This window comes from Moschus berezovskii, chromosome 13 (assembly GCF_049115385.1).
Source record: "Moschus berezovskii isolate FMDL1 chromosome 13, NW_MosBer_1.0, whole genome shotgun sequence".
Classification (NCBI taxonomy): domain Eukaryota; kingdom Metazoa; phylum Chordata; class Mammalia; order Artiodactyla; family Moschidae; genus Moschus; species Moschus berezovskii.
Genome location: NC_142472.1, coordinates 85,789,325 through 85,807,950, shown reverse-complemented (window position 1 = coordinate 85,807,950; position 18,626 = coordinate 85,789,325). Strand labels below are relative to the sequence as shown.

Genomic DNA, 18,626 nt, shown 5'->3' with positions numbered 1-18,626 from the left:
AAACAGATGACACCACCCTTATGGCAGAAAGCAAAGAAGAACTAAAGAACCTCTTGACAAAAGTGAAAGAGGAGAGTGAAAAAGTTGGCTTAAAACTCAACATTCAGAAAACTAAGATCACGGCATCTGGGCCCATCACTTCATGGCGAATAGATGGGGAAACAATGGAAATAGAGACTTTATTTGGGGGGGCTCCAAAATCACTTGCAGACAGTGACAGCAGTCATGAAATTAAAGACACTTGCTCTTTGTAAGAAAAGCTATGACCAACCTAGAAAGCATATTAGAAAACAGAGACATTACTTTGCCAACAAAGCTCCATCTAGTCAAAGCTATGGTTTTTCCAGTAGTCATGTGTGGTTGTGAGAGTTGCTGAGCACCGAAGACTTTGATGCTCTTGAATTGTGTTGTTGGAGAAGACTCTTGAGAGGCCCTTGGACTGCAAGGAGATCCAACCAATCCATCCTAAAGGAGATCAGTCCTGAATATTCATTGGAAGGACTGATGCTGAAGCTGAAACTCCAATACTTTGGCCACTTGATGCAAAGAACTGACTCATTTGAAAAGACCCTGATGCTGGGAAAGATTGAAGGCAGGAGAAGAAGGGGACGACAGAGGATGAGATGGTTGGACGGCATCACCGACTCAATGGACATGAGTTTTAGCAAGCTCAGGGAGTTGGTGATGGACAAAGAATCCTGACATATGACAGTCCATGGAGTCTCAAAGAGTCGGATACAACTGAGCAACTGAACTGAGCTGAACTGAAGTTTGTCATAGCTTTTCTTCCAAGGAGCAAGTGTCTTTTAATTTCATGGCTGCAATCACTGTCTACAGTGATTTTGGAGCCCAAGAAAATAAAATCTGTCACTATTTCCATTGTTTCCCCACCTATCTGCCATGAAGTGATGGGGCTGAATGCCATGACCTCATTTTTTTTGAACATCAAGTTTTAAGCCATTTTTTTCCACTCTCCTCTTTCACCTTTATCAAAAAGCTCTTTCGTTCCTCTTCGCTTTCTGCTGTAAGGGTGGTGCCATCTGCATATCTGAGGTTATTGATATTTCTCCCTGCAATCTTGATTCCAGCCTGTGCTTTATCCAGTGTGGCATTTTGCATGATGCACTCTGCTGCTGCTGCTGCTAAGTCACTTCAGTCGTGTCCGACTCTGTATAAGCAGGATGACAATATAAAGCCTCGTCATACTCCTTTCCCGATTTGGAATCAGTCTTTTGTTCCAAGTCTGGTTCTAACTGTTGCTTCTTGACCTGCATACAGATTTCTCAGGAGGCAGGTAACATGGTCTAATATTCCCATTTCTTTAAAAATTTTCCACAGTTTATTGTAATCCACACAAAAGCTTTAGCATAGTCAATGAAGCAGAAGTAGATATTTTTATGATCCAATGGATGTTGGCAATTTGATCTCTGGTCCTCTGCCTTTTCTAAATCCAGCTTGAATATCTGGAAGTTCTCAGTTCACAAATGGTTGAAGCCTGGCTTGGAGAATTTGGATATTGCTTTGTTAGCATGTGAAATGATTGCAATTGTGCAGTTGTTGGAACATTCTTGGCCTTACTCTTCTATGGAATTAAAATGAAAACTGACCTTTTCCAGTCCTGTGGCACTGCTGAGTTTTCCAAATTTTCTGGTATATTGAGTGTTTTTTTTTCTTCTTAACATTAGTTCTACATGTTTTGAGAGACACAAGAAAGTATGCAACATTAAACAATATTGCTGGCTTGTCTAATGGGAATCCAGTGTCATTTCAAGAAAGTAAAGACACTCAAAAGTCACTCCCCAATTTCTATAAACAACCCTCTAAAATTGAACCTCTCCAATTGATATAAATACAAATTTAAAATGTGTGTAATTCAAAAAACCCTACTGTTTTCAGATTGCTTGTGTTCTAGAAGATACACAGTTTAAAAAAGTACCAGAGATGTAGGGCTGAAGGCTCTCTGGATTACACAGGAAAAATGACCCTCACTTCAGTAGGGAGCAATTTGTGGAGAATGTGGCATCCTTGGAAACCAGTAGCACTGAAGCTTGGTGGATCACAACCTTGGTGGGGTGGGGGATAAGATGTATGCCTGCTAAGTTGTTTCAATTGTGTCCAACTCTTTGCAACCCCATGGACTCTAGCCCACCAGGCTCCTTTGTCCATGAGATTCTCCAGACAAGAATACTGAAGTGGGTTGCCGTGCCCTCTTCCAGGGGATCTTTCCAACCCAGGAATTGAACCTGTGACTCTTACATCTCCTGTAGGTGGGTTCTTTACCACTAGCCTCATTTGAGAAGTCCATAATATGTATCAGTTCAGTTCAGTACAGTCGCTCAGTCATGTCCGACTCTTTGCGACCCCATGAATCACAGCACGCCAGGCCTCCCTATCCATCCAACTCCCGGAGTTCACTCAAACTCATGTCCATCGAGTCGGTGATGCCATCTAGCCATCTCATTCTCTGTCGTCCCCGTCTCCTCCCACCCCCAATCCCTCCCAGCATCAGACTCTTTTCCAGTGAGTCAACTCATCGCATGAGGTGGCCAAAGTATTGGAGTTTCAGCTTTAGCATCAGTCCTTCCAATGAACACATGATATTCAAAGACAAAAGGACAAAATCTCAATCCTTGAATTGCAATGTATATCTTAATGCTAAATTTCTCTCCTTATGTGTACCACCTCACCTTACCTTCAACACTCTATCTCCCAATAAAAGAGATAACTAGACTTTCTATGTTTCAAGAATATCCATAGACACCTGAGAATAGCTTTCTCCCATTTCACTCCACTTTATGGGATAGTATTTGATACTTTGGCTGTGTCGATCACAATAAACTATGGAACATTCTGAAAGAGATGGGAATCCCAGACCACCTGACCTGCCTCTTGAGAAACCTGTATGCAGGTCAGGAAGCAACAATTAGAACTGGACGTGGAACAACAGACTGGTTCCAAATAGGAAAAGGTGTACGTCAAGGCTGTATATTGTCACCTTGCTTATTTAACTTATATGCAGAGTACATCATGAGGAGCGCTGGGCTGGAAGAAGCACAAGCTGGAATCAAGATTGCCAGGAGAAATATCAATAACCTCAGATATGCAGATGACACTACCCTTATGGCAGAAAGTGAAGAGGAACTCAAAAGGCTCTTGATGAAAGTGAAAGAGGAGAGTGAAAAGGTTGGCTTGAAGCTCAACATTCAGAAAACAAAGATCATGGCATCTGGTCTCATCACTTCATGGGAAATAGACGGAAAAACAGTGGAAACAGTGTCAGACTTTATTTATTTAGGCTCCAAAATCACTGCAGATGCTGATTGCAGCCATGAAATTAAAAGACGCTTACTCCTTGGAAGGAAAGTTATGACCAACCTTGATAGTATATTAAAAAGCAGAGACATTACTTTGCCAACCAAGGTCCGTCTAGTCAAGGCTATGGTTTTTCCCGTGGTCATGTATGGATGTGAGAGTTGGACTGTGAAGAAAGCTGATCGCCGAAGAATCGATGCTTTTGAACTGTGGTGTTGGAGAAGACTCTTGAGAGTCCCTTATACTGCAAGGAGATCCACCCAGTCCATTCTAAAGGAGATCAATCCTGGATGTTCATTGGAGGGACTGATGCTAAAGCTGAAACTGCAATACTTTGGCCACCTCATGCGACGAGTTGACTCACTGGAAAAGACTCTGATGCTGGGAAATGTTGAGGGCGGGAGGAGAAGGGGACGACGGAGAATGAGATGGCTGGATGGCATCACCGACTCTGTGGACATGAGTTTGAGTGTACTCCGAGAGTTGGTGATGGACAGGGAGGCCTGGCGTGCTGTGATTCATGGGGTCGCGGAGAGTCGAACACGACTGAGCGACTGAACTGAACTGAAAGAATCAAAAGGGTCTTATTTTTTAATTTTATCTTTTAGCTGAATTAATAACATTGAGGGACTTTTTATAGAATCAGATCTTTTAGAGAAAGATATAATACTTACAGATGAAATGATACAATGTCTGGGAAGTACTTCAGGTGATTTAAGGCATTGGTGGGGACTGAAAGTTTACACGAAACAAGATTGATAATTTTTGAGTCTGAGTGATGACATGTGAATGCTCATTTTACCATTCTCTTTATTTTTGTTCATTTGAATTATTAATAATAAAAATTTAAAAGAATTTTTACAAAATATCATTAAAATCTTCTAGATTCTGTATGTCTGCTTTTGTTTTCCCTGTTCCACCTTAGGTCAAAGCACTGACCATATGGACTTAAAACCCTGGTGGTCAAGAGTATGGTCTGGTCCAAACTGGTAACAGTTCCAACATTGCTCCACCACTCACTCTGCATGTTATAGGTACATGCTGAAAGAGGCAGGATGCCCTTTCTGTGGCTCAGCTTTCCTTTCTGTAAAGCGGGAGAAAAATATCAATCTCAATTTTGACGATACAATAAAATAATGAATGCTAAATGCAGAGTCTGATAAGTAGTAAGTGTTTATTCAGCTAACTAATAATGACAATCACAAATTAATTCAGTTGATTATTTATTGACTACTTACTCCTTATGGGGCACTTTTCTAAAGGTTCAGTTCAGTTCAATAAAGGTAGCTATCTTTATTCTCAGGCTTAGCTATCAGCTATAAATACACAGGAATACTGACTAAGAGGAGAAATTTGCAGAAACTCTAGAGTTGAACTGAAAAAGGGAAGGTACTGAAGAATCAGAATGAGGGAAAAGAAAATAAAGTCATGGGTGCTGGTTTGACTGTGTTTTCCTCCTTTATCCCTGTCTTTTTATACAATGAGATAAAAGGACACCTTTGGTTTTTGAAGGACTTAAAACTCCATGGACAGAAGATATCCTTTGAGAGTCCTCTTTATAAAGGATAAGAATACAATTGCTTGTTAAAAAAAAAAAAAAAAAAAAACTGTTCACTGGGAGCCTTATCCATTCTGTAAGAACAAACCCAGGAGAATTTTTATCTCAAATTCAAAACCTTAGGGGAAAAGATTCCTGAGGATTTGATACGCATTTCTTTTTCAAGCTGCATCTAATAAAAACACACACCTCACCTCAGTCGTGTGTCTATGTTGCTTATTTACCCCATGGCCACCTTGGCTTGAGAAACATTGAGAAGCAAGGCAGGCAGGAAGTTATTTTCCACAGATAAAGCTTCACTGACGGAGCAAGCGCCTCTTCTCCACCCGCAGCTGCCCGGTCCTATCCCTGGGCACCAGTTCTCCCCAGCCTCTACCTCTGGTCAGGGCCCTCGGGCCCCCGGCGCCCGAGCTCTCCATGGACCCTCCCCCTGCCCTGGTCTCCTGCCGTCGCCTGCCCCTGGCCGGTCTTCTCTGGCCCCGCAGCATCCCTTCCTGGGTCTCCCACTCTGCCCTCCTGGTCAGTGGCTGTGTGTACCTGCTGCCCCCTTGGGCCATGATGCTGTCAGGAGAAAATGAAAACAAGAATCATGACCTTGGAGACGAAGACTCTTCATAGTAGCAGAATTATGGGAATTGTATTACACACAACATGTATGAAAGAAAAACTGGGTTTCTTTTTAATATATATACACATATATAGTATATCAGCTTCTCTTTTTTTAACTTTTTATTTTGTATTGGGGTATAGCTTATTACCAATACTGTGATAATTTCAGGTGGACAGCAAAGGGACTCAGCCGTCCATAGTCATGTATCCATTCTCCCCTAAACACCCCTCCCATCCAGGCTGCCACATAACACTGAGCAGAGCTCCATGTGTCATAGAGTAGGTCTTTGTTGGTTATCCATTTTAAATATAGCAGTGTGTATGTATCCATTCCAAACTCAAATTATCCTTTACCCCTATCCTTCCCCCCCCCACCCCCAGCAACCATAATATCATTCTCTAAGCCTGTGAGTCTGTTTCTTTTTTGTAAGTTCATTTGTACCATTCACTTCTAGATTCCTCATATAAGGATGTCATATGATATTTCTCCTTCTCTGTCTGGCTTACTTCACTCAATATGACAACATCTAGGTCCATCCATGTTGTTGCAAATGGCATTGTTTCATTCTTTTAAATAGCTGAGTAATATTCCATTGTATCTATGTACTGTATCTTCTTAATCCATTCCTCTGTCAATGGACATGTCTTGGCTTCCATGTTTAGGCTATTGTAAAGAGTGCTGCCATGAACACTGAGGGGCATGTGTCCTTTCAGATCATGTTTTTCCTCTGGATATATGCCCAGGAGTGGAATTGCAGGATCATATGGTAGCTCTATTTTTAATTCTTAAAGGAACCTCCATACTGCTCCCCATAGTGGCTATACCAATTTACATTCCCATCAACAGTATAGGAGGGTTTCCTTCTCTCCATAGCCTCTCCAGCATTTATTGTTTGTGGATTTTTTATGATAGTCATTCTGGCTGGTGTGAGGTGATATCTCATTGGTTTCTATTTCTCTAATAATTACCAATGTTGAACATGTTTTCATGTGCCTCTTGGTCACCAGTATATCTTCTTTGGAGAAATGTCTATTTAGAGCTACTTTTAAAAAACTTTTTTTTTTAACTTTACAATATTGTATTGGTTTTGCCATACATTGACATGGATCCGCCCCGGGTGTACATGTGCTCCCCATCTTGAACCCCCCTCCCACCTCCCTCCCCATCCCATCCCTCTGGGTCATCCCAGTGCACCAACCCCGAGCATCCTGTATTATGCATCGAACCTGGACTGGTGATTCCTTTCACATGTGATAATTTACATGTTTCAATGCCATTCTCCCATATCATCCCACCCTCACCTTCTCCCACAGAGTCCAAAAGATTGTTCTATACATCTGTGTCTCTTTTGCTGTCTCGCATACAGGGTTATCATTACCATCTTTCTAAATTCCATATGTATGAGTTAGTATACTGTATTGGTGTTTTTCTTTCTGGCTTACTTCACTCTGTATAATAGGCTCCAGTTTCATCCACCTCATTAGAATTGATTCAAATGAATTCTTTTTAATGGCTGAATAATATTCCATTGTGTATATATACCACAGATTTCTTATCCATTCATCTGCTGATGGACATCTAGGTTGCTTCCATTTCCTGGTTATTATAAACAGAGCTGCAATGAACATTGGGGTACACATGTCTCTTCCAATTCTGGTTTCCTCGGTGTGTATGCCACTACCCATTTTTTGATTGGGTTGCTTGCTTTGATGCTATTAAGAGCCTTGAACTGTTTGTAAATTTTGAAGACTAATCACTTGTCGGTCGCATCATTTGCAAATATTTTCTTTCAGTATAAGTTGTCTTTTTGTTTTATTTATTGCTTCCTTTGCTGTGCAAAGGCTTTTGAGTTTAAGTAGCCCCTTCTCTGGATCACAGGGACTGGGGAAGCATAAAATCATATTTCCCCAACTCCCTTTTTGCTAGGGATCTAGATGAGATTTAGGGGAAAAATAAAAGTAGGTCACGTTTGTTTTTATTTCCATTATTCTGGGGGATAGATAGTTTTCTTAAAATGTGGAAATTTTGTTTAGGAAAAGAATTCTTTTAGAGTGCATTTGAAAGGATACACTCTCTTAGAAAAATAAAAAGTTTTACATAAGTCTCAATTATGTTACCTAATTTGGGGTGAATACAGAGTGACCTCACTTTTCATAGGGAGTCAGGCCTCGTCTCACCTCACTGTGTGGCGTCTGACAAAATAAGTTGACCAACGTATTCTTTTAAAAATAATTCCCTCTTTTTTTGATATGTGTCAAGATACGAATTAAAAGCCGTCTATTTCATTTTGTTTCTTCTTTTCTTTGATTTCTTATGCCAACACTTAGGGAGAGCAGAAGAGTCATCCTATAGTATCCAGTAGTGACATTTATTAGCTATTACAGGGAGGAATTTGAAACTCAGTATGGCTGATGCAATCTTTCAAGCATTGCTAGGAATATTCTAGAATGAATAATGATCCCAATGACGTTTTTCCTAATTTGAGGGTAGGAAGCTAGTGGACTACCTGCTTTTACAATCTTGGGGTATACTGGCAGAATTCAGTTATTTACAGTGTTGGTCAGTAAGTAGCATCCCATGTTGATTTCCTGTTGATGTCACCATTGCAGCCACTGGGAATAGTGACAGCTGTCTTTAACTCCCAAGTCTCCCTACTCCTCCTACTTCTGCTGCTATTTTCTACTTTTCCTCCCGTTTTTGGAGAAGTCAGGTCTCTAGAAAGTAAGCTTTTTCAGCTTTTCTACTCTCTGCTGTGATTCTCAATATCTATATCATCTCAGTGAAGATTAAAATGTATGTGTGTTGGGAGAGGCAGGCAAGAATTTTGAAAAAAAAAAATACTACTAGTGGTATTCTCTAGTGGGGAAATTAAGGGATTGCTGCTTCTTAAAATTTCCATCCTTCGCAAATTTTTCGGAAAGATAATTAATAGCATTTTGATCAGAAAAAAAAAAAAAAACACCTTCTGGTTTGCAAATGACTGAAAGAAATGTTTTTTCTTTTCCCTTCATTATCTGTTCCCTTTCGCCTTTTCTGGCACCCTCTTCACCCCTTATAAGAGAGCCAGCATCAGTTTCAGAGCAATGGCGCATTGGGTGGGGACCTCAGAAGAAGCAGCCCTCCCGCTAAGCTCAGTGTTCACAGTTCCCAGGGGCCCGGTTTCCTCTATCTTCACAAAGCTATCTCCCCTCTATTTTCACACCTCATCCCCTGTTCTTATTCTCCATCCTTCTTCCAGACCCTCTCTCTCACACAGCGCAGATCTTGCCCGATCCTTCACCTTTCCCGTTCTCTCTCAGCCCTTCCTGTGCCTTGAAGACTTACAGATCCACGCTCAGCAAACTCCTGCCTCTAGTTTCTTGACTTCCCTTGCACTTCTGGTCTAACTGAAACCTGGTTGTTCGCTGAGGACACTACTCCTGCAACACTCATACTCCTTTTATTTCAGGGTTGAAGGTAAAGTGTGGACTGCTCCCCATTTCCATACCCGAGATTTTCTCTTCTTTCAAAGCCCAAATCCTTTCATTCTCCTTCTTTCCTTTTTACCACGTTTTCTTCCTCTCTTTGGCTGTCATCTACTGACCCCCTTCCTGGACTCTTCTCTTTGAAGATGTTCGCTTGCTGTATCTGCACACTTACAGTTGTCACCATTCTCACTGACACTTGACACCCACAAGGATGACACATCCTGGCCTTTCTGGCCTTGCCCCCCTCCCCGACTCCAGTAAGCATTTCCTTCACCGACTTCAGAGACCCCCACCCAACGTCAGAGTCTAGCGCTTGTCATCACAGTAATGGCATCTGAAATCAAAGTAGAATACGCTTCTTCTCAAATACAGTCTCCCACGTTTCCAGCTCACTGTCCACTGCATATACTGTAATAATTGTTCCTCTTCTGTTCTCATGGTTCATCATTCCCGACAACTTCCCTGCACACCCTTGTCCCTCCTTCTTCCATCACATTCACCTGTCGAAACTCCTACCTGCTTAAACACGCCACCAGTGTTGCTAATGGCTGCCAGGAAAATGTTTCAGAGGACCTATGCAGTGACTAGTGGCATTCAAATCAGGATTACAAACCCCTGTTGAAATTATTTTCTAGATCCAAGATGGAGCTGTTTATGTCTGGGGTGCACATCAGCAGACCAAAACTCAGATCACATTGTGTCCCTATAGCTGCAACCCCGACCAGAAACGCAGTCTACTCAGTCAGTCAGTCCCCAGACACAGAGCTGACTCCCAGCCTTCTCACCCCAAGCTGACAGTGTGGGCCACACAATCAGATATTTCATTTGTCTCTTCCTTGGTCTTTATTCTTTATACTGGACAAGCTTCCTGCCTTCCACCCTATTTTGCAGGTCTTCCAAAGGAGAGTTTCCACATCATCAAGTGTTTAATAGTTTGCTTGCATCACCTCAATTGTCTTTTAAAATCATTTTTAATTGCATTTATTTATTTTTGATTGATCTATGATTGATTTACAGTATTGGTTTGATTTCTGTCATACATCAACATGAATGAACCATAGGTGTACATATGTCTCCTCCCTCTTGAAGCTCCCTCCCACCTCCCACCCTCCCCGACTCCTCCAGGCTGTTACAGAGCCCCAGTTGGAGTTCCCTGGTCACACAGCAAATTCCCCTTGGCTGCCTATTTACATATGTTAGTGTGTATGCTTCCATGCTGCTCTCCCCATTCATTGCACCCTCTCCTTCCTATCTCTTGCCTTTGTCCATGAGCTTGTTCTCTATGTCTGCTTCTCCATTGCTGCCTTGCAGATAGGTTCATCAGTACCATCTTTCTAGATTCCATATATATGCATTAATATCTGATATCTGTTTTTCTCTTTTTTACTTACTTCACCCTGTATGGAAGCAACCTAGATGCCCATTGACAGATGAATGAATAAAGAAACTGTGGTAATATATACAATGGAATACTACGCAGCCATGAATCATTTTTTAACATCCTAAACAGGCATCAGACTGCATCCAACAATGCTACTGCATTTCCCCAGTGAGTTTGCTGCCTGGATATCTGAAGTGAAGTGGAAGTGAAAGTCGCTCAGTCATGTCTGACTCATTGCAACCCCATGGATTATACAGCCCAAGGAATTCTCTAGGCCAGAATACTGGAGTGGGTAGCCTTTCCCTTCTCCAGGGGATATTCCCAACTCAGGGGTCAAACCCAAGTCTCCCGCATTGCAGGCAGATTCTTTACCAGCTAAGCTACAAAGGAAGTCCAGGAATATTGGAGTGGGTAACCTATTCTTCTCCAGGGGATCTTCCCAACCAGGGATCGAACCCAGGTCTCCTGCATTGCAGGCGGATATCTGAAACTGCTCTTTAATTCACACCTTCCCCTCTCTTACCATGTTTTATTACTCCCTCACTCCAGCTGATGGTCACTCCTCATTCTTCATGGATAAAATAGACTCAAAAACGCTTTCTTCTTCAACAAATAGCCTACTTACTTCTTCAGCTCTCTGCCTCCCTGTTTTCTCCTCTTCCTCGCTTCCTCCAGCGTCTTAGCCACCATCTCTCTGAGACTTTGCTCCTTTAACCATGGCCCCTCACTGCAGTGTCCTCAGTCTCTCCCTCTCCCCTGGCTCCTTCCCGTCAGCACAACAGCCATGCTCCGCGTGTCCTCTTTAAAACCTCAACCTTCCTTTACCCAACGTATCTCTCCAGCTTTCTCCTTATTTCTCTTTTGCTTTTCACTGCAAAACATCCCCAAACAGGCTCTACACTTCCTTCATCCTCATTTTCTCTTGAAATAATTTCACCCTGGCTTCTGCTTTCATCATTTTTTCTACTTTTCCAGCGTACATCTAAAAATCAATTTGTTCAAAGCATTTCCCACCCCGTGAAATTATCTACCTTCCGGTTTTCCATAGGTCAGACAGTGGACGGAGAAGGAAATGGTGACCCACACAGTACTCTCACCTGGAAAATCCCATGGACGGAGGAGCCTGGTAGGCTGCAGTCCATGGGGTCGCAAAGAGTCGGACTGAGCGACTTCACTTTCACTTTTCACTTTCACGCATTGGAGAAGGAAATAGCAACCCACTCTAGTGTTCTTGCCTGGAGAATCCCAGGGACAGGGGTGCCTGGTGGGCTGCCATCTATGGGGTCTCACAGAGTCAGACACCACTGAAGTGACTTAGCAGCAGCAGCAGCCGCAGACAGTGGAACCACCATCTGCCCAGATGATCAAGCCAGAAATCTAAAGGACATTTTGCTTCATCCTGTTTCCTCCTCCTTGGTCCAGTCCATTAGTAAATCCTGTCATTTCTTCCTCAAAATATATCTAGAATCTTCTTATTCCTCTTCCTATTTACAATTGTCTCTATCTTCCAGGAAAATTCTTCCCTGCTGCTGCTGCTAAGTCGCGTCAGTCATGTCCGACTCTATGCGACCCCATAGACAGCAGCCCAACAGGCTTCTCTGTCCCTGGGATTCTCCAGGCAAGAATACTGGAGTGGGTTGCCATTTCCTTCTCCAAATGCTTCCCTAAATAGGCTTAAATATCTACTCTTCCACTTCAATCCATTTTGCACAAAGCAGCCAAGAAGTGTGATCTGTTTAAATGCAAACTGGATCTTTTGGCACAGCCTTTAACGGCACCCATTATACACACACAGTACATTCCAAATTTTACCTCTTACTCTTCCCTCAGGGCACAGCCCAGATGTCACTTTCTCCAGATCTGTCTTCTTTCATTCCACCCCACGTCGAAACAAGTTGGCCCTCCCAGAGCCACAGAACAACCTGCCCTCCCCCCATAGCTCTATCCCAGCATCTTTCCTTCTTTTCTGCCTCTCTCATGCTGCAAATTCTTTTAGAGCTGGGAATATGCTTATTGTGCTCATGATTACATTGAAAGTTTTTAGGACATTGTCTAACAGGCAGGATGCCCTTGGTAAATAATTAGAATCTTGTTGTTCTTCAGTCACCCAGTTCTGTCCAACTCTTTGCAACCCCATGGACTGCAGCATGCCAGGCCTACTGTCCCTCACCATCTCCAGAAGTTTGCCCAAATTCATGTCTATTGCATCAGTGATGCCATTCAGCCATCTCATTTTCTGACACTCTCTTCTCCTTCTGCCCTTCAGTTCAGTTCAGTTCAGTTCAGTTCATTCACTCAGTCGTGTCCAACTCTTCTCAACTCCATGAATCACAGCATGCCAGGCCTCCCTGTCCATCACCAACTCCCGGAGTTCACTCAAACTCATGTCCATCGAGTTGGTGATGCCATCCAGCCATCTCATTCTCTGTTGTCCCTTTCTCCTCCCGCTCCCAATCTCTCCCAGCATCAGAATCTTTTCCAGTGAGTCAACTCGTCACGTGAGGTGGCCAAAGTATTGGAGTTTCAGCTTTAGCATCAGTCCTTCCAATGAACACCCAGGATTGATCTCCTTTAGAATGGACTAGTTGGATCTCCTTGCAGTCCAAGGGACTCTCAAGAGTCTTCTCCAGCACCACATATCGGGGACATTATCAGTGAGTCAGTTGATCACATCAGGTGGCCAAAGAATTGAAGCTTCAACTGCAGCATCAGTCCTTCCAATGAGTATTCAGAGCTGATTTCCCTTAAGATTGATTGGTTTGCTCTCCTTGCTGTCCAAAGGACTCTCAGGTATCTTCTCCAGCACCACCATTTAAAGGCATCACTTCTCTGATGCTCTGCCTTCTTTACAGTCCAGCTCTCACAACCATACATGGCCACTGGGAAGACCATAGCCTTGACTATACAGATCTTTGTCAGCAGAGTATTGTCTCTACTTTTCAACACACTATTTGGGTTTATCATAGCTTTCCTGCCAAGAAGCAAATGTCTTTTGATTTCATGGCTAAAGTCACTGTCTGCAGTGATTTTAGAGCCCCAGATGAGAAAATCTATCACTACTTCCACCTTTCCTCTTCTATTTGCGATGAAGCAAAGGGGCCGGATACCATGATCTTAGTTTTGTTTGTTTGTTTGTTTTCATTTCATATTTAGTTTTCAGTTCAGTTCAGTCACTCAGTCGTGCCTGACTCTTTGAGACCCCATGGACTGCATGGACTATTTAGTTTTAAACTGGCTCATTCACTCTCCTTTTTCACCCTCATCAAGAGGTTCTTTAGTTCTTGTTCACCTTCTGGCATTAGACTGGTATCATCCATATATCTGAGATTGTTGATGTTTCTCCCACCTATCTTAATCCCAGCTTGCAACTCATCTAGTGCAACTTTTCTCATGATGTGATCAGCATATAGGTTAAATAAACAGAAGACAGCAGACAGCCCTGTCAAACTCCTTTCTCAATCCTGAACCAATCAGTTGTGACATACAGGGTTCTAACTGTTACTTCTTGACCTGCATAAAGGTTTCTCAGGAGACAGGTAAAATGGTCTGGCATTTCCATCTATTTAAGAACTTTCCACAGTTTGTTATGATAATAAAAATATGAATATATAAATATTCCTACCTACTATGTATGTCTCTTCCCTGTAACCAACCATAACATCACTGTGATTGGTCCTGCTCCCCATGTTTTCTAACCCAATGATGGAATAAAATTTGTATTTTATGGCAAGACAAGAACATTTTAAACATAAAATTTTTATCTATCCATTTGGACCTCTGCCTTTCCCTTTAGTTATGCATCCATCTTAGGAAATAACCTTCCTTCTCAGTCTTGTAAGAATCCATGAAGACACATGACCTACTACTTGCTTTGTACATGTAGACCTGGGTTGTATAAACTGTCAATGTCATTTAGTGTATAGCCTTCTTGAATCAAAAACTCATGTAACTGTCTTTGACCAGTAATGGACAAAAAGTTTTTGGAATTTTCTGAGAGGCTGTTCCTGGGTTGTAACACTTAGTTTGGTTCAAATCTCTATTTGTCTCTCAGATTTCTTTTTGCTGACACCAAGTTCATGTGCCTGACTTGTGAGGTCAAACAAACCAAAACTTCAGAGTTTGGAGCAAAGAAAGTTTTATTGCAGGGCCAACAAAAGAGAACAGGTGACTCCTGCTCAAAAAAACCCAAACACCTCATTTTTTTAAATTTATTTATTCTTTAATTGAAGGATAACTGCTTTACAGAATTTTGTTTCCTGTCAAACCTCAACATAAACCAATCATGGGTATACATATGTCTCCTCCCTCTTCTGGAAGAGTTTTTAAAGGCAATATTGGGGCAAAGGCTGCAGGGTACACGACTTTCTTCTGATTGATTGGTGGTGAGGTACTGCTACTGCTACTGTTAAGTCACTTCAGTCGTGTCCGACTCTGTGCGACCCCATAGACGGCAGCCCACCAGGCTCCCCCGTCCCTGGGATTCTCCATGCAAGAACACTGGAGTGAGTTGCCATTTCCTTCTCCAGTGTGTGAAAGTGAAAAGTGAAAGTGAAGTCGCTCAGTCGCGTCCGACTCTTCGCGGCCCCATGGACTGCAGCCTATCAGGCTCCTCCGTCCATGGGATTTTCTAGGCAAGAGTACTGGAGTGGCTTGCCATTGCCTTCTCCGTGGTGAGGTAGCAGGGTGGAATTCCAGGAATGTCAATCATCAACCTTCTGGTTCCAACCAGCCTGGTATCTCAGCATGTACTGATTGCTACCGTCTTCTACCTGGGTGGTGGCCTTCAGTTCAGTTCAGTTCAATCGCTCAGTCGTGTCTGACTCTTTGAGACCCCATGAATCACAGCACTCCAGGCCTCCCTGTCCATCACCAACTCCCAGAGTTCACTCAAACTCATGTCCATCGAGTTGATGATGCCATCCAGCCATCTCATTCTCTGTTGTCCCCTTCTCTTCCTGCCCGCAATCCCTCCCAGCATCAGAGTCTTTTCCCGTGACTCAACTCTTCGCATGAGGTGGCCAAAGTATTGGAATTTCACCTTTAGCATCAGTCCTTCCAATGAACACCCAGGACTGATCTCTTTTAGGATGGACTGGTTGGATCTCCTTGCGGTCCAAGGGACTCTCAAGAGTCTTCTCCAACACCACAGTTCAAAAGCATCAATTCTTCGGTGATCAGCTTTCTTCACCGTCCAATTCTCATATCCATACATGACCACTGGAAAAACCATAGCTTTGACTAGACGGACCTTGGTTGGCAAAGTAATGTCTCTGCTTTTTAATATGCTATCTAGGTTGGTCATAACTTTCCTTCGAACGAGTAAAAGTCTTTTAATTTCATGGCTGCAATCACCATGTGCAGTGATTTTGGAGCCCAAAAAATAAACTATGACACTGTTTCCACTGTTTGCCCATCTATTTCCCGTGAAGTGATGGGACCAGATGCCATGATCTTAGTTTTCCAAATGTTGAGCTTCAAGCCAACCTTTTCACTCTCTTCTTTCACTTTCATCAGGAGGCTTTTTACTTCCTCTTCACTTTCTGCAATAAGGGTGGTGTCATCTGCATATCTGAGGTTATTGATATTTCTCCCAGCAATCTTGATTCCAGCTTGTGCTTCTTCCAGCCCAGTTTTCCTCATGATGTACTCTGCATATAAGTTAAATAAGCAAGGTGACAATATACAGCCTTGACGTACTCCTTTTCTTATTTGGAACCAGTCTGTTGTTCCATGTCCAGTTCTAACTGTTGCTTCCTGACCTGCAAACAGGTTTCTCAAGAGGCAGGTCAGGTGGTCTGGTATTCCCATCTCTTTCAGAATTTTCCACAGTTTACTGTGATCCACACGGTTAAAGGCTTTGGCATAGTCAATGAAGCAGAAATAGATGTTTTTCTGGAGCTCTCTTGCTTTTTCCATGATCCAGTGGATGTTGGCAATTTGATCTCTGGTTCCTCTGCCTTTTCTAAAACCAGCTTGAACATCTAGAAGTTCACAGTTCATGTATTGCTGAAGCCTGGCTTGGAGAATTTTGAGCATTAGTTTCTGCAAAACAACTCAGAGCTGTATATCATATTGTTACATACACACATATAACCTTTGAAGAAAAACTAGGACTCTCTTATCACTGAACTATTGTTTAAATCTTTTTTCTTTGTTTCTACATTTCCTAACTAGTGACTACTTGAAACTGCTCTTCAGAACCAAAGGAAGGCCTAGAATAATATAAAGTCTTTTACAACAAATAAGAAATAGGGGACAAGAAAAGGCTTTTGTAACTTGGAGAGCCCCCCAGAGTCCTGCTTGTCTTTTTCAGGGGAGTGTGTAATTTCCTTGGTTCTGTCTCATCACAACAAAAATTTGAAGTGATGGACGTTAAACCCTCAGCGTGTCACAGCTCTCAGACAGACTGTGTCTCAGGTCTTGGAAAGATCAGTGTTACAACTTCATTTTATTTAGAAAGTAAAAGAAAATACATCCTCAAGGAGTGAGGGCATGCCGATCCAAAAGACACTAAGAGGAGAGAGAGCACACACACACACATGCACGAGAGAGACCCCAGACCCTTTGGCTCCTCTTTTTTATGTTTTTTTCTCCTCCCCCTGGGCCTGCTTTATGTACATTGGGCCAGCCAGGAGTGCAGGTTTTTCTACCTGAGGTGCTCACTTCAGTCCTCAGACCTTTGTTCTATTTTTTCAGGCTTTTCCCTTCCTTGTTTTCAGCCACTGCCATTCTGGACTCCTTTATTCTAGTCTAACTACCTAACATTTCCCCCCAAGAGATGGGAGGCCCAGTTCTTTGGGACTAGGAGCATCTAGGTCTCTCTGAATACTTCCTGCTGAACTGGGACAGCGAGGGGCATTGGGTCTCCCCTCTAGCTAGTCTCAGGCCTCAGAGTCCTTACAGCAGTGTCCATCTAAGGGTGAGTAATATTTTCTGTTTTCATACTGTTCATGGGGTTCTCAAGGCAAGTATACTGAAGTGATTTACCATTCCCTTCTCCAGTGGACCACATTCTGTCAGACCTCTCCACCATGACCCGTCAGTCTTGGGTGGCCCCACACGGCATGGCTTAGTTTCATTGAGTTAGACAAGGCTGTGGTCTGTGTGATCAGATCGACTAGTTTCTGTGGTCGGCTGTAGTTTTATATATCCTTATTGAACTGGCACTACATGTTGTAGCTTATTGACCTAGGCAGAGACAAAATGGATTAGACAATTGGATACTGAACTGAACTGAATACATGCAGAAATCACAAGCAGCATCAATATGGTGATGACAGAGACTAGTAGGGGCATTCAGTTCAGTTCAGTTCAGATCAGTTGTTCAGTCGTGTCTGACTCTTTGCGACCCCATGTATCACAGCATGACAAGCCTCCCTGTCCATCACCAACTCCCAGCATTCACTCAAACTTATGTCCATTGAGTCGGTGATGCCATCCAGCCATCTCATTCTCTGTCATCCCCTTCTCCTTCTGCCCCCAATCCCTCCCAGAATCAGAGTCTTTTCCAGTGAGTCAACTCTTCTCATGAGGTGGCCAAAGTATTGGAGTTTCAGCCTCAGCATCAGTCCTTCCAATGAACACCCAGGACTGATCTCCTTTAGAATGGACTGGTTGGATCTCCTTCCATTAGCCAACTCCAAATTCCCATTGCTAGGATGGCTCAAGTCCCTCCTTGTTCAGGGATCAGAAGATCCATCTCTTGTATGTTTTGGAGTACAACCCCTGCCAAATTGTGTTGGCTCTTGAGAGCTGTCCTGAGAAATCTTATATCCAGAAACTAGATTTTGGGGGTGTTCATTAAATGGCACCCATTTGTAGTTCTGAATAGGTATCTGAGATCTCCCAGGGGCTCACAAGTATATTGAGTGTCCTCTTCTGTTTTCTTCCATGGCTAGACTCATGAGTAGTGAATCCAGGAGTCATGTTCTGAAACCTTGACTGCTGTGGGGATAGAAAGTATTACAAGGTAAGGGTCCTTCCGTGTGGGCTAGAGTTGAACCTTTGGGTACACAACTTTCCAGACTTTAATTAGGACTTGAGTCCCTGGAGCATATAGTGGTGACTCCTTAGAATCTTTTGGGTCCTGGTTGACACCCCCACAAACATATATCCTGTTGGAATTGCCCAATGGCCATGGTATAGGACCACAAGGCCTGAGCCTCTGGATCTAGGAAGAGGTCATTGACATAAACAAAAGGTCTCCCATATAGCATCTCATAAGGACTAAGACCAACCTGTTCCTTAGGGCCAATACCGGTGCGGAGGGGAGCTATTGGTAAAGCCTCCTTCCATTCC

General features: G+C 42.9%; 1 pseudogene; it reads left to right on the top strand.

Moving 5' to 3' along the window:
• The window catches only part of LOC129556189 (ubiquitin carboxyl-terminal hydrolase 10-like), a 91,921-nt pseudogene extending 86,433 nt beyond the window's left edge, over positions 1-5,488 (top strand).
• The last annotated feature ends 13,138 nt before the right edge of the window (positions 5,489-18,626 follow it).